Source organism: Poromitra crassiceps, assembly GCF_964638095.1.
Source record: "Poromitra crassiceps genome assembly, chromosome: 30".
Lineage (NCBI taxonomy): Eukaryota > Metazoa > Chordata > Actinopteri > Beryciformes > Melamphaidae > Poromitra > Poromitra crassiceps.
In genome coordinates this window covers 417850-428188 of record NC_139652.1, presented here as the reverse complement: position 1 = coordinate 428188, position 10339 = coordinate 417850, and the positions used below count along the sequence as shown (strand labels likewise).

The following is a 10339-nucleotide window of genomic DNA, read 5'->3' as shown; positions in this document are numbered from 1 at the left end:
GAAGTATTTTTCTTCTGAATTGATGATTGTGCCATAATGATCAAATGCAAGAACTGAAAGAAACGGGTGCTACCTTGCTTTGCCACATATGTTGCCGTACAGGACATCTGTTTACTGCAGCTGCTATTTATGTAGGTCCTTTAAAGGGAAATGTCTGATTTCCCTGCTACTTTTCACTGATAGCTTACATTGCTACTTTTCACTGATAGCTTACATTGCTACTTTTCACTGATAGCTTACATTGCCCTCATGGGTGTTTCCAGTGTGGTAGCTGTCATCTAGGCCAAAGCAAAGGCTTCAAAACATTTTCAACACTTAAGTAAGATAAAACTGCATGCTGGTATTCAACTGTTTTTGCTTTTAGCATATACTTAAGTAGTATCATACAATTATTAAGGTGTTTATTGATATATTATGCTGATAAGTAAACTTATTGTGGTGGCAATCTAAGAGACAAGCGGAGCTTAACAGGCATACGCTCACTTCAGCTTTATTTTTATACGTTTTGGTTGAATTTGCTTCATGCCCTTCTGTTAATGATTGTTATAAAATTTAAGTTTTCATACCACTGAAAGATGACAATATTGAAAAAAGAATTCAATCCTGTATTAATGCCTTTATTCTTATTATTACTCTTAGCACATTCTGCATGTCTTTATTGTGCATGTGATGATTATTGTAAGACCAACATGTTTTGAAACCATAATGTTATCCAGGATGCTGTCTGAGCTGTTAAAGGATACGTTCACCCAAAAAATTTCAAATGTAAAAGAAAAAGAAAGAAATGCTTCCCTACTGCTCATCTGCCGTATTCCAAGTCTGCACAAGCTCTGAGATGCCCAGCTGACTTGAAAAGACATCATTTACACCCTGTATATATTATATATATATTATTATATGTAAACCTGTATTAGGTGAAATCTTCACTATAGGCCCTCCAGGTCTTCTTGTTCTTCCTTCTTCCTACGGCTATAGTGAAGATTTCATCTAAAAACAGGGTGTAAATTAGAGCCCAACCGATACTGGATTTTGGAGGCCGATACCGATATCGATATTAGGAAGTAAAAAAATTCCGATATCGATATATCAGCCGATATTCTTATATTAAATATACACATTATATGACACTTTTTTTTGCAATGATCCCTCAAATATCAAACACTTGACAAAGATATGACTTGACATGACTTGAGATATGTAATGTAGGGAGGATATTTTACAGCTTATCAATAAACGTTATTGTCCAAAATGACATCAATGCAATGAAACAGTCAACCGAACTCAGAATTTAATAATTATAAATACCGTAACTAGAAATACAAAAACACAAACGGAACAAATATAAAATATTATTTGAGTTAAGAAAAAAGATCAAATATACACGACATGCTGTCTATAACTTAAAAAATACAAAATAAAAAAATATCGGCCAACATATCGGCCGATAATATCGGTCGGGCTCTAGTGTAAATGATGTATTTTCAAGTCAACTTGGCATCTCAGGGCTTGTGGAGACTTGGATAACACCAGCTGTATGGACGCATTTTGTGTTGGTCTCCATCCACTTGAGTTGTTTAGGTCCTAAACAATTGACGTGGATGGAGACCAAATTTAGTAGATTTCTGCAACAGAGTTTCGCTGTGAAACTCCACAAATGTTTTGTGGACTAGCAAACTTCACCTGTCCTAATTGGTCCTACTCCGGGGGCGAGTAAATGGTGGCCAAATTTTCATTTTGGGGTCAACTTATCCTTTAATAGATTCTGGTTGGATGTAATAAGAGCAAGATGATGATATGACCGTTTCCATTATGATTCATCTGTAAACTCAGTCTGCGGAGCAACCATGCATGGCAGAGGCCGGAGAGAGAGAGACTGTTGGTTCAATCACATCTCAGTTTTACTGCTGCGGTCACAATCCAAAAATATTTGACTTATGAATGGCAATATTTTATGCTATGCCTTATGTGTTTTTATCGGCTGGTCGTCTTTATACCGATCTTTGGCTGATTGTAACCTGACTTGAGAGTAGGGATGGGTATTGTTTCATATTTTTCCGATACCGGTGTTAAAACGATACTTAAAAACAGTACCGTTGCCTAAATGGTGCCTGAACTGGTACTACTTATTTTTTTAATTTAAAATGGATTTCAAGTGGCATGCTCCAAACGATAATGTTAGTGAAGGTGCATGCAGCGCCGGTTTCGGAGCACTGGAGGGCAATACTTCACTCAGCAGCTCGGGCATGGCATGTAAATGAGGCAGCTAAACCTGCATTGCAATTCAGTACCGGTAGTACCGGTTGTGAAAGTTCTGGTACCGTAGTTATACCAGGTTTCGGTACCCAACCCTACTTGAGAGCTGAGTGCAGTCTGCTTTATGTTCTTAATATTTGTGTTTATTTGAACTGTGAGAATTGTCAGTGATGGAGCTGGTTGTGATATCTGGTTACAGATTAACCAAATGCAATTTGTATGGCTACATTATTTCTCTATTCGTTTCATATGCTTAAAAATAAATTTTAAAGTACATTTACGGTAATCTGAGGTAGTTTTCTCAGCCATTCCCAATTCTGGGCAGTTTGTCCTCATGCTGCTGTTGATAGAGTATTGGAATATTCATATTGTTTCTTTGTGTTGGCTGGGTGTGATCTTGACTTCCAAAGAGTGATGCATTCAATTTGACCTTTCTATTTTTGTGGCGAGTAAAGTCATCCCTCCGACTTAAAGTCATTGGTAGGGGATGCACCATATTGGATCCCCCCCCCCTCCAGATATCCGACATGCCGATATTTTCCAACTTTTTTGGCCAATTACCGATATTGTGCACATTTCCCCCCCACCTAATTTCAGAGAACATGAAGTGTCTCCTGTACAATGAACACATTATGCCTCCTCTTATGCTTTTCAAAATGTCACCCTTTTCTTTCATTTGAAAGCCTTTATCGGCCGATACCAATGACGTGCCGATGATTGTGCATCCCTAGTAATTGGTGTGTTTAAACAGTGACATCACTGTCACGGGTTCAAGTCCGGCCCGTGACCTTTGTTGTATGTCATCCCCCTCCATCCCCTACCTTTCCTGGATCTACTGTCAATTGTCAAAGTAAAAAGTGCTAAAAAATAATATGACAAAAATAGAAGCAGCCATTTTGGAAGAAAGACATTCCATGGCAAAGTAATGGTGGACAGTGTCAAACATATGTTTATAGTTAGTTTATTTGTTGCTTTGCATCTTTAGCAGTCAGACAAGGAGAATGATGGATTCCAACATTGTTCCTCATGGGTGCCTGAGTGAATCCTGTCCAAAACACAGACACAAGGACAGCTTGAATTTCCCCTCACGGGACTTTTATTTCACTCATGTCTATAGTGTTCATTCATGGGGAATCAACTCCGACAATAAAGGTGAAATCAAAATGTGCTGGTTTTTCTTCATATTTGGCATCATTTGGGGTTTTACAAATGAGATTGTGCCCTTTGAGTTGATCTTTACAATTGATTTTGAAGTGATCGTTGTTTCCAGGCACCTCTGCACTTTGCAGAATGTTTTGTTTTGTGTCAGCAGCAGGAAAGCCACTGGAACAGGTCGCAGCTTCAGACCGGGAAGCCTCTCACATCACGTGTTACGCTCTGAAACATTGTATTATGGAATATCATTGCTGAGTAAAATATTTTCCATGCTATTCCAAGTTGTCAGTTTTTGTTGTTGTTGCTCTAACACACATGACAGTGCGCCCCACAGTGTTCACATCATGGTTTCAACTGCTAGGGGGCACTCTCACTGTATGGAAATTATAGTGTGTAGAATTCTAAGAGTTTAGTCTCAAATGTGGAGATTTTGCCCAGAATCCTTCAGCAAAACTTCCCAAAAGACATATACATTATTGGTTTCGAGCATCAACATAAATACATTTTATATAACGCATACACACGAGGCAGACAGGCACACATAAACACACACAAGAGACAGACACACACACTGATGATGTACTGCCCTTGTGAAAATATTGATGGCATCAATGTCTTTTCAGCTATGCAGCTAGCTTAAACACTCCTTTGACCAACCTCCAAGGAACATGCACTGTGTTGTGATTGGCAGGAACAGGCACTGTGTTGTGATTGGCAGGAACAGGCACTGTGTTGTGATTGGCAGGAACAGGCACTGTGTTGTGATTGGCAGGATTTAATCAAAGAAAAGTTTAAGCTAGCTGCATAGCTGAAAAGACATTGATGCCATCAATATTTTCACAAGGGCAGTACAGTAAAAAGATTGTGCCGTTTTGGGTCATTTCAAGACAAGGATGGAAGAAGATTGCATGTAGACTGCAACATTTCACTTTGCACTTCTATCTCATTGACAGAGAGCCACTTCCCGTTACATCACTTCCTTCTCTGAGCTACTTTGTGAACAATAACCACTAGGTAGCAGTAAATGAGTTGGTGAATAAACAATGACCACTAGGTGGCAGTAAATGACTATAATCTTAGCAACAAATCCCACTGAGTCCAATACAGATGACATCAGTGATAATGTCATCAGTGATGTCATCTGTCTGAGGCACACGAGAGAGACTGAGGGAGAGAGACTGAGAGACCTTTGATGTTCCTTTAATAAAACATCACCGTCACTTAAAATACAAAATTAAAACTCACACGTTGCTGCATTCACACCCCCACCCGCCCCCCTCACCCCCACACATCTTAGCCCCATGCAGGATCCTACACTGTAGGTCCCCTGACCTCTTGGGCATGGGGAGCTTATAAAGCACCCTCCATCTAAAGCAGGGGTGGGCAACTGGCAGCCCTAATGGCGTTAGCATTGTCCATCCACATAGTGTTTAACGTTAGCATTTGAGCTAACGCTATTGTAACACATGCACACATACACATTGCACATGCAACATTACTAATCTGATTAATATGACATATTTGGGTGATGTACCCCATTAAATTGTTGTAGCGGGCTGTTTTAAAAGCTAGAGCAGCGTTTCTGGTGTCATCTGAATGGAATAATTACTAAATTTGAATATGAAAAATATAAATGTTGGTATAATAAACTTTGATTACCAGTCCTTTTCATCAAATTAGTAGCTATAATTGGGAGTGATGGGGTTAGCAACTGGTGGTGGAAGTGCACAGTCACTCTGTGTCTCTGGTAGCGAGGACTTTTTTGTGGCCCTCTCTATCATCAAAGTTGCCCATCCCTGATCTAAAGCCTGCCATGCTCTGCTCACCCAGCATCTCCTGCCACTGATGCTCCCTGACCTCCTGGAGAGCCCTGATGTTCCTGACCTTGGTTACTGCCACGTACAGGACCCTCCCCTTCAACTCCTCAAACATCCCCAGGCTCGGAGTGGCAAAGGAGAGAAGCTTCCCCCTCTCCTCCTCCCTGCCCCTATAGTTCAGCCGACACCAATAGAGAGGGAAAAACAGCAGGCTCCTCTCCCCGCGCTTGCCGAGCACCTCCAGGACTGGCTCAGACCCCAGGACCTCAGTTTTCAGCCTCTCCAGGAGTCTCAGAGATGTAATCCTAGTCTGCTTTGCCAGCTCCTCAGGGGTTTTCCAGCCACCTCCCCCTGGTTGCCTCAGGCTGCCCAACGTGGCAATGCCACTTCTCATGCAGCGACCTTTCAGAGTGTCCGACACCACTGACTCCACTCGGATAAGGGGGTTGTGAAAAATGGGCTCCTCCTACCCAAGGTCCTGGCTCCACACCCCCCGGATGTGAGGTCTGGAACAGACTCCAGGCTTTCAGCATAGAGGCATAAACTAGAGGAACGCCTGCACTCCTCAGCCCCTCCGCGTCCATCAGGAACAGCTGGTGGTCCAGCCCTCTCCCACCAGCTCTCCTCAACAGAGCTCATGCCAGGTCACCCCAGCTGCTGTCCACACTGTACAGGAGTCTCTGGGCAGCCTGAAGTCTGAAGGCCGCCACTCTGCTCTCTAGGTCCATCAGTCTTTGACCTCCCTCATGCACTGGTAGGTAAAGGAGCTCAGCCTTCAGTCAGTGATGCCCCGACCAAAAGAAGTTTGAAGAAAATTGATTAAATTCAGTCTGGTGCTGGATCACTTCATGGCAAGGTTTCAATAGAATATAAATTGACCCGCACTCAGGAAAAACCGTTGAGTGCCTTGAGATTGATGGGGATTGAAGTGGTGAAGTCTCCACCTAGAGGAGGAGATACAGACAACTTCATCCTTCAAAAAGAGAGCAGGTGGATTTTTGAGCTTGACACTTTGGTCCCAAAGGGGCTCAATGAAGAAATGGATTGAATATGTTTTCTGTGAAGAGGGTGGTGTTGTGTTTATTGATGAGCTATGGGCATGACATTGTGTGTAAAAGGTTTGGTCGTTTGTTTTATGTGTTTTGCCTGTATGGTTAAATGTGTAATTGTCTGGATTCTGAAATGGTCTATGGAGAAGCTCTGTGTTTTAAGTGTTTATTGATATGTGATGTTTAGTTTTTGAACTACTGGAACTGTATTGATTGATGATGGAGTGATGAGCTTCAGGTGTGTGACTGACAGGGGAGGAGCCTGGCATAGATAGAGGCCCTGAGACCAATTGTTTGTTGCAGCTACTGAAGAACGCACTGGTCGAAACGTCTTGGCTGCATCATGGACATCATGTAAAGTAAAATAAAAGAAATCAACGTTTTTTCCTGAGTGCGGGTCAATTTATATTATATTCTACATTTAGCCTACACCTATTAATATGTCTCCAGTGTCCACAATGAGTGTGTTTATATGCACACTAATACACTGTTTATTATTGGATTTCTATAGTTACCTGGTTGTTCAAGTGTCATGTACTCATGTAAACAGCATAAACTGATATGATATCCTTTATCACTGAATAAAGGCTGTTACCAGTTTATGAGAAAACCAATAAACACACCTAGTTTTCTGCTGAATCATCAGTTTTATTCATTGCAGTCAATGCCCACTCACTGAGGTGAGTTGCTGCTATTTATTTTAGTGCATGGAAATGCACCTATTACCTGATTATTCTCAGTTATCAGATTATTGTGTAGGTAAATGCCATAGCGTAGAGCAGCAGAAAAAACAGCGGTGACAGTTGTTGTATATGGATTGAGAGGACACATTGCATTTACACTTGGGTTCAATGTGGTCACAATGCGTCCCTGACCACCTCCGGAGGTGGTTTGGCAGATCAGATCGCAATCTGTCCTCAATATGTCTTGGGGGCGTTTACACCTGTAATTTCAAGTGATCAAGCACCATCCGATTGCAATCTGATCACAGAAAATGCATGTTAGTGCCAGGTGTAAATGGCCTCTAAAAAAGGGTGGATTCCGACCGATGTGAACACAATCAACATCCACCATCCTTCAAATTCGGCACACACATAGCCAGGAAAAAATGCTAAAATCCGCCCACAGTGACATCATCACCATCCCTTCCCTGCTTCCTCAATAACATTGTGACATCCAGTGTTGGGGGTAGCTCATTACAAAATTAACATATTGCATGTAATATATTACTTTTAGCAGTAACTCAGTAATATCACTTATTACCAATATGATTTCAGTAATATTATACCTCTGTCAAGTAACACAAGTTACAAATTGAGTTTATTTTATTTTATTATCAAAGCACATATTTAAATAAAGATACAATCATTTCCCAATTAAATTGTGTGTTTTTATGCAAATAACCACTATAGATGACAAAAACAAAGGAAAATGATAACATTTAGAATTGTGGACCATTTACACTGACTTAAAGGTGGTTTAATTTTTTTTTGGCGAGGTTCCGGGGTGGCGATGCAAAAATAAGTAATGAGTTACTCTACACAGACAGTAATATTGTAATTAACTTATTACTTTTAAATGAAAGTAACTAGTAATAATATATGTAGCTAGTATATTACATTTTGAAAGTAACTTGCCCAACACATCATCATAGACATTGTGACAATCAACATCCACAATCCCATCACATCATAGACATCTGCAATGTGAATACCTAGCGAGGCTGTTTGCAGCTTTAAATATATCATTATTATTATTATTAATAAATAATACACACACGCACGCACGCACGCACGCACGCACGCACACACACACACACACACACACACACACACACACACACACACACACACACACACACACACACACACACACACACACACACACACACACACACACACACACACACACACACACACACACACACACACACACACACACACACACACACACACACACACACACACACCGGACTCTTTCTGACGTCATCTCGCACCGGCGGAGGGCGTGTCTTGATGACGCATTGCGGCTCGGGCCAGAAGCACGGTGCGAGTCCGTCTGCAACAGTGCTCCAGCCTTCAGCCTCACCTCGCAGCCTGCAGCCGCTTGAGCTGCCCAGAGAGATGCATAGGCCTACTATGCTTCAAACACCGTTAACGTAGCCGGCTACAAGTACATCTTTTTGAAATGGCGGAATTGAGGGCGAGGTGAGTTGCTCGCTAGCTGGGAGTGCGCACTCGTCATTTTTGTTGCCACGTTATCCAATGAACAGCAATCAACACGGATAACTGTGATCGCCCCAACCGACATATCGATTATTGGATGAGGAGGAGTCATGACGAGCGGACAGGATGAGAGCACAGTCCGTGTGGCGCTGAGGTAAGAGACTCTTTCATCAATTGTCAGCTTTGCCATCGCTGACTGTGTGTGTGTGTGTGTGTGTGTGTGCGTGCGTGCGTGCGTGCGTGTGTGTGTGTGTGTGTGTGTGTGTGTGTGTGTGTGTGTGTGTGCCACCTGTCAGGCTGTCAGTGCCGCTGGCCTACCTACCACACCACGCCACACCACGCCACACCACACCACACCACCATGCATGGCAGCAGCAGCATCTGTTGATCCGCTGCTGCAGCTCAGTCTATAATAAATCACTGTTTGACCCATCATTTAGTCCAGAGACTCCCCAATTTGACGAGATCCTGTCTCTTAGACCCACATCTGTCCACAAATGTATTGGTAGAGAGATGCTGGTGTCTGCTACCTTCTCTGATTGTGTTCACTACTCAATGAAACAATGATGATGATGTTTAACAATTCAATTTGCTGGGGGTCCTCCTGGAAGCCCAGGTTGAGGACCACTGCTATTATATATGAATCATTGTAGCACAGTGACCCACTTCCAGCTCTGATCCTGCTCACATCACATTTGAACTCTGCAGTTTCCATAAACTGCTCATGTGTGTTTGTTTTATTACTGACGCAGCAGAACACCCAGTGCAACGTGCATGAGCCAGACGCAGGGCTGCACTCCTGATGATATCATCTATTATGGCTGAGCTATCAGAGAGAGAGGGAGGGAGGGAGGGAGGGAGGGAGGGAGGGAGGGAGGGTGTGTGTGTGTGTGTGTGTGTGTGTGTGTGTGTGTGTGTGTGTGTGTGTGTGTGTGTGTGTGATTGAGAGAGAGACAGAGACAGAGAGACAATCCCCGCCTCTGTTGGCTGCTCTTGGACATGGTCTTATCCTCTCCTGCTGAGTGATGGCTGATCGATGAAAGAAGAGCTTCAGTGACAGCAGGTTTCAAGCAAAGGCCCGTGAAGCGTTCAGTGCAGTGTGGTCTCTGAACACAGCTCAGTGTTTCAAAGCTGCGTTCAGAGACCGCTGCTCAGTGTTACAGAGCTGTGGTCTCTGAACACAGCTCGGTAACACTGTGAACTGTGCTCTCTGTGTCTGGACATGCAGAGGACAGCTCAGCCAGGCTCTCACTGATGCAGGGCTGCAGCACGCAGGGAAAATAAGAAACGCTTTCTGTTCAGCAGAGAGACTCAAGGGAACTTCTTATCACCTACAGTGTTGGGCGCGTTACTTAGTAACACGTTACTGTAATTAGTTACTTCTTCAGTAACTAAGTAATATAAGGCGTTACAATTTCCAAAACAGTAATTAGATTACAGTTACTAATCCAAGTAACGCTGCGTTACTGCGTTATATCATTGTCCGCCAGAATGCAGTGTTTTCTATGTAAAAAGAGAAGAAAAGAAAAAGTAATCCTCACGGACTCAGGTAGACCTGTCGCGCCGCACATACGTCATGACGTATCGGCGCGACAGGTGGTTACTTCAAAACAAACTGAAGCAGCATGATGGAGGCTGAAGCCAGGAGAAGAGAAATATGCGTTCAAAAGCTGGAGGTATTCATGCCATTAATTTTGAGTTTGTCTTGGTCAAAGAGGCAAAGAACATTATTGTCCTTTGTAAACTATGTGCGAGCAGCTTGGCAGATGCTATTTGCACTGTTGACTCGCCCTCATGTCGATGCATGATAGCCTAGAGAAAATAGCCACGAAGAATAATG

At 42.7% G+C, this 10339-nt stretch overlaps 1 pseudogene across 1 annotated transcript in view; it reads left to right on the top strand.

Annotated features, from left to right (window-relative positions):
- Positions 1 to 8442: 8442 nt before the first annotated feature.
- LOC310800637 (kinesin-like protein KIF21A pseudogene) overlaps positions 8443 to 10339 on the top strand; it is a 47561-nt pseudogene continuing 45664 nt past the window's right edge. Inside the window, exon 1 of the transcript XR_014554002.1 lies at positions 8443 to 8653. The product of XR_014554002.1 is annotated as a kinesin-like protein KIF21A pseudogene (transcript). The remainder of the gene's footprint in view (positions 8654 to 10339) is intronic.